The following is a 6,830-nucleotide window of genomic DNA, read 5'->3' as shown; positions in this document are numbered from 1 at the left end:
TGCACACCCTCATTAACAATCTTTCCTGAGATCAAACCACTGAATCTTTTTTTAAATCTTATGCAATATTTATTTTATATTATACAGTAAAATTTACTTTTTGGCATCCAGTTCTGTGAATTTTAGTAGATGTGTAATTTTGCATAACTATCTGCACAGTCAGGATACAAAACAATCCCATAACCCCAATAACACCCTTCACACTATTGCTTCATTGTCACACCCTCTCCCCACCCTAAACCTCTAACAACTACTTATCTGTTCTCCATCTCTATAGTTCTGTCTTTTCAAGAATGTCATATAGGGACTTCCTTGGCGGCGCAGTAGTTAAGAATCTGTCTGCCAATACAGGGGACATGGGTTCGAGCCCTGGTCCGGGAAGATCCCACATGCCACGGAGCAACTAAGCCCATATGCCTCAACTCCTGAGCCCACGTGCCACAGCTACTGAAGCCCACACGCTTTGGGGCCTATGTGCCGCAGCTGCTGAGCCCATGTGCTGCAACTACTGAAGCCCACGCGCCTAGAGCCCGTGTTCCACAGCAAGAGAAGCCACCGCAATAAGAAGCCTGTGCATTGCAATGAAGAGTAGCCCCTCCCTGCTCCCCGCAGCCAGAGAAAGCCCGCGTGCAGCAGCGAAGACCCAACACAGCCAAAAAAAAAAGAGAAAGAATGTCATATAAAGGAAATGATACAGTAATGTTTCGAAACTGGCTTTTTCACTTGGCCTAATGCCTTTGAGATTTATCCGAGTTGTTGCATGTATAAATAGTGCAGTCCTTTTTATTTCTGAGCGGTATTCCATTGTGTGGATGGACCAATCACTGAGCCTTTGCACAAAAAGGCAAAGCCTTTGCTCATGCTGGGTCCTCCCCTGGGTCACTGCCCTCCACATTTCCAGGTGTCCCTCAAAGACTGTTCAAAACTAGCTTGTCCACACACGGTCCCCGACCCTGGTTTTCCTTCCCACAAGGAACCAGTTCCTCCTTCCCCATCCCATAGCCCTTCATGTGCACATCTTTCCTGGAAGACATCATCTTCCACTGGTCCTTTGGGTAAGTGTCTTGGTGGAGGCTGTGCTCTCCTTGAGGCCAGTGGCCTTTCTTTTTTGTCTTTGTATCCCATGAACTCAGCCAAATGCCTGGGTCAGAGCCAGTACAAAATCTATGTAGTTATGGAAACAATGGATCTTCCCATTCTACAGTGTAGAGTCATTGTCTGAGCAAATGGAAGAAAAGGAGCTAACACAGAGACAGGATGGCAGAGACCGCCCCGGTTGCAACCTCTGCAAAGGCAAATCACGGCCAGTCCCCAGGAGGGTGTGGAGGCAGAGGCCCCAGAGAGGTATTGAGGTTCCACAGTAAGTGAGGAGCTGTAGATATGATGTCATCAGCCGTAGAGGCAGTAACCAGAGAGGCAGAGGAATAAAGTCGGGTGGAAAATCAAGTAAATGGCCAATATCCCTTCATGGCCTCCCCAACTTAAATGCTACACTTGGAAGAAGGAAGGAGCTGGATTTGAACATAATTCTGAAATAACCGAATTTACCTGAAAATGACTAGCCTGAGTTTTTTCTTCAAGCAGAACTTTGGCTCCGAGTCAGAAAGTACATGGAATTACAGAAAAGAAAGTGATCATCTTGCATATCTGAGTTGTGTGATCTTTTTGTATATAAAATCGTGCCCTTACAGTGTATCGGGGGCCAATTATGCATGATCTCTTTTAACTAGAGAGACCATAAAATTTATTGCTTTAACTGGGACAATTCTGAAATAGAAGGGGGTGCTATTAATAGCTGCATAGTGATTCAGGTCTGAGCAAACCATGACTTCTGCTTATACTACAGCAAACCCTCTCAACATTCATATGAGAAGGTGACATTCGTATGCCCATTTGCAAAGCTTAAATGATTAAATCTTGAGTCCAGAATTAACAAGGCAGCCCCAATTCAAGCCAAGTGGTCCTTTTCCAAACCCCATATTTTGCATAGAATCTCAGGCTGGCTCTACCCAGCTCTATCGCCACCCTCCCCTCCACTTTGTTCTCTCTTCTCTGGCAACAGAAATATAATGAGACCACATACATCATTTTAAATTTTCTAGTAGCTACATTAAAAAATAAACAGAAACAGTTGAAATCAGTTTTAACGGTATGTTTTATTTGACCAAATATATCCCAAATAGTATCATTCAACTGTAATCAATAGAAAATAATTATTCATGACGTATATTACTTACTTTTTTGCCATTAAGCCTTTGAAATCAGGGGCGTCTTACTCTTACAGCCTATCTCAATTTGGAGGGCTTCGTAACCACAAGTAGCTGGATCTGAGGGGCAGGCCGGGCAAGAGCAGGTTGCAGACACACTGCCATCTAGTGGACAAGTGCTTCTCGCCTGGAAAAGCACCCGGAACAAAACAATCCGCATTCAGTGTAACCGTAGAGTCAGCCTCGGGATTAGCTCCCCTGAAGGAATTTACTGAGGTAGGGGTTGTTGCTGAGTTTGTCCCAGGGCAGATACACAGCCACGGAGGAAACTCAAGTCACCATGCTGTCAGTAAACCTTGGCCATGTCTCATTCTCACTTTCTAGTCACATAAAGATTAGCAGAGAACGATGGTTTTTCAGAACGCATGTTTAAAATAATCCTTCAAAAAGTCAGAGTTTCTTTCTTTCGCACCCAATTTCCCTGTACGGTGATTGTGTCAAGGGCTTCTCCCTAGTTTCTCTTTTAATCTCCTGTGAAATCTTGGTTTCTTCCAAGTGTTACCTTTCTTGCTCAAATTGGGTGTGGTTATTTGAGGATTCTAGTTAACCAAGGGTTTTCTTTTTTTCCAATATGAATAATTGATCAAGAATCTGTGATGTGGGCTAATGTGATTCTAGACTCCTGCCTTATCCGCAATTGAAGGGGAGCTTTAAACACGGCTCTGTTTGAATAGAATGATGTAACTATGTCACTCAGGAGAGGAGTGTCTGGCGCTGAGATGGCCTTGGCAAGGAGAGTAAGAAGCCAGTGGGGCATTCTCTGACTTGGCATTGAGTGTTTTCAGCACTGCGCTGTCCTCAGGATACTGTTGGATTTTGTGCAGAAATGTTGCTTCCACATTTAAGGAGATACAATCTTCCCAGGAGAGATATGAAAACCATCTTAGACAATAACAAGAAAAACAAACAGCATCATGATAACATACAAGGACAGATGTGCTTAAATTGCAGCATGGGGCCGAGTGCAAATTGGATGTAAAGCAAAGGAGAGAGAGTGAAAAGAATGAGAAGGGAAGTAGGTTCTAGTCACAGCCCTCCACCCCACCCCCACAACCCTGGCTGTGTGACCATGTCTCAGTCACACAGCCTCTCTGGTCCTCAGCTTTATCATTTCATACTAAGCTATGGACAGTTTGGACAATTTATACTTCTAGGGTGGGGAGCCAAAAAGAAAAGAAAGACAGACATCCAAGAATTCCAATGATTGTCTCAGGAAGACTTTCTAAGCTGTGGGAAGGCATGAGCCAAGATACAGAAAGAGGGGAACTTGGAGCAGGAAGGAAGGATGCTTACCTGGAAAACCTAGAGGAAAGTGAAGGGCTGGGATGTCTAGTTTCTCTGTTTTCAGGAATGGTTACAGATTTTCCTGTTCAGAGGCAGAAAACTGGCCTAAATTTTTGACTTATAGAATCTAGAATTGAAAGGGATCTTTGAGACCTGTTACCAGAGTAACAGGTCCCAAAGACTAGTTTACAGAATGCTAGTACCTTGTGATGTTAATAGATATTTAACGAAACAGATTTCTTTGCCACAGGACTTTTCAGAACCTTTAACATTCTATGATTTTCCCAGAGGGCAGAGAGCATTTCCCAGACTTATTTAACTATGGAACAGTTTATTTTGAAGGGACATAACTTGGGAGGTGTTTCAGGGAGCACACTTTGAGAAACACTGCTCTAGTCCAGCTCTGCTTTTTTACAGATAGGAAAACTGAGGCCCAGAAAAAACAGGAGGCAAGTTCAAGGTTCACGAAGATAATGGTAGAGCCAAGAGTGAGATTTTGGTTTTTTGACTCCAATACCCAGTGAATCTCTTTTTCTTTTTTCTTTTTCCATTTGTATTATACACTGTTTAAGACATGCAAAAAGATCTACAGAATTATACAAGATATTCACGTGCCACCACCCTAAGAAATAAAACATTGCCAATGCAGTAAAAACCCCTTATGTACGCTTCCCAAATCTCTCCCAGGAGAGCTCCTATCCTAAATTTGGTGACATCATTCTTGGAAATCGTGGTCGAATTTCAAATAAATCACATCATATTCAGAGAATCCTCTTACATCTTTCATGGTTTGTGAGTTTTTATGGTCTTAGAATTAAAAACAAAAATGAAATATCCCCCTCAGCCTGGAACAGCAAAGATTAAAAATGCGCCTCAAGAATCCTCGGATTACCTACCTACAGCTCCCACCGTATCAGAGAAATGTATTTTTTAATTCTCAAATCGGCTTTTCATATGGCTTATTAATTCTGTTAGATATAGGGGTGCTTCTTGCTTCATTCCATGCGAGACTTTCATGACGTGAATTCACGGCACCTCCCCTCCTACCTGCAGGCCAGATGGGGAGCCGGGTGTTGTATAAATGTTTAATTGTGGCACAGTAAAAATATTTGCCTTCAGTAGCTGGAAGCTACCGAACGGAGGTAGGGATGTCTACTAGAGTTGCCAGACTTCATTCTAATGAGAACAGAAATAAAAGCTGATTAAATCAAATTCCCCATAGTGTAGAACCACTTAAATAAATGTTTCATATTGTTTGCATGACACTTTTAAAATGTAACAGCTGCTTATGTAACCGTTACCCTGGACATAAATCATTCATGGCCATCACTGCCGTCAGAGCAGCACAGGGTCCTTTTCTTCTGCTGCTGACATTTCCATTACAGTGGTACTTTTCAGACAAGCCGTTTGGGTTCCCCCCTGTACTCACGTGCAGGGTAGGAGGAGCATCAGTAACAGGATATGCAATGAGAGGCAGGCATTAATGAAGGGCCTGCATTGCATGTATACTGTTGGGCTGGCATTTTCACAAGAAGGCATTATTGTTCCCATTTTGTAGATGTGAATACTGAGGCCAATGGAAATAACTCACCTGAGGTCCCATGGTAAGTAATAGAGCCCGTCTTTGAACCCAGGTCTGTCTCAGCCTTGGCGCATCATACCAGGCTGTCTAAGAACAAAGGACTCCAACTCCTCCCCTCAACTCCACACACCTCATGCCTTTGGGCAATGATGAGACCAAAGAAGGCCAGAGCAGGTCTCAGAGACCCAGGGAATCCTTTGGGCTGGGGCTGGGGGGCGGGAAAGGAAAGAGTCTGATCTGAACTCCATTTCCTGGGCCCGCACCTTAGTCCACATCTCCATCATCTTTCACCTGTTCACTATAACAGCCTCCTTCAGGCCTCCCTGCCCTCATTCTTGCCCACCTCAATCCGTCATTCACCCAGTAGCCTGAGTCATCGTTTATAAGTGTAAATCAGGTCATGCCATTCTCCCGTTTAAAAGCCTCCAATGGCGTCCCACCACTCTTGGCATAAAGCCTAACCTCCCCCCATGTCCCTCAAGGTCCTGAATGAAATGACACCTGCTGACATTTGCTTGTTCTTCTCTACCACTCTCCTTTGTCCAGACATCCTGGCTTCTGTCTGATCCTCAGACAATCTAAGCACATGCCTGCCTCAGGACCTTTGCACATGCTGGCATCTTCCCATGGCTGACTCCAGCCTATCATCCAGACCTCAGCTCAAAGTCACCTCCCCAGAAAGGCCCTCACTGTGCCCTCCAATGAAAGCTGCTCTCCCCTAGACACTCTCTGTCACATAGCTCTCTTTCATTTACTTTGAAATACATATCCCTTTCTCAATTTCTTGACTTGCTTATTATTTTCTGCTTCACTAGAATGTAAGCTCCATGAAAAAATCTCTGGGCTATTCACCACTGTTTCCCCAGTCCTAGAATAGTGTTTAGAACAGAGCAGGTATCCAATAAATATGAATTGAATAAATAAATTAACTTGCACATCCATTTCCCCTGCATCCAGACTAGGCTACCCTTAACCTAGCCCCTAGAAAGTGAGACTTTGTTTCTGAAAACCACTTGCCGCCTCCAGACCCAGGCTCCCAGCAGGTATCCCAGCCATGCAGGGGATGTCAGACATGGGGCGAGGCAGAGAGCTGGTAAAGAAAATCCAGGAGATCTTTTGAGATTCCCTGTATTCACAGGGAGGAGGGACAAACAGTGTCCCCTAAATCCCTGCTTTCCCAGGTCTGCAGGCTGAATCTAAATAGGAAATTGAACATGAGGACTTGCCGGTACTGTCCAGGCCCCAGACACCCCATTTTGGCTGGAGAGAAACTCGGCCACGGCCCCCAAATTGGCTCAAACTCTACCCTCCCTGCTGCAAGTGTCCTTTCCTCTGCAATGGAGGCTGGACAGCTAAGCCCAGACCTCTTGGAGCTGGGGCTCTTGATGTCAATCAGATATCCTCAAGCAAGATTTAGAAGGCAGAAGCCATCTTCCCACTCTTTTTTGTTAGCCTTCTGCCAGCAGGTAAGGTCCTGGAGACACAGGTGTGCTGCGGCCCTGTGCTGCTGCCACTGTCTGTCCTAGAGCTTCTAGGTGACCAGAGGAAGTTGCTATGCTGGCAGCAGTGGTGGCAGCTTCCTTGTTCCTGAACTGCGGCTCCAGCAGCGTGCTCCTGATATCAGTGGCAGTCTCAGGGTGCCCCCTGGCAGGTCAGTTCTGCAGCGTTCTGAAGGTCATCCCTGGAGGCTACTTCTC

This window comes from Orcinus orca, chromosome 3 (assembly GCF_937001465.1).
Source record: "Orcinus orca chromosome 3, mOrcOrc1.1, whole genome shotgun sequence".
Lineage (NCBI taxonomy): Eukaryota > Metazoa > Chordata > Mammalia > Artiodactyla > Delphinidae > Orcinus > Orcinus orca.
Note: the sequence above shows the minus strand (reverse complement) of the source record.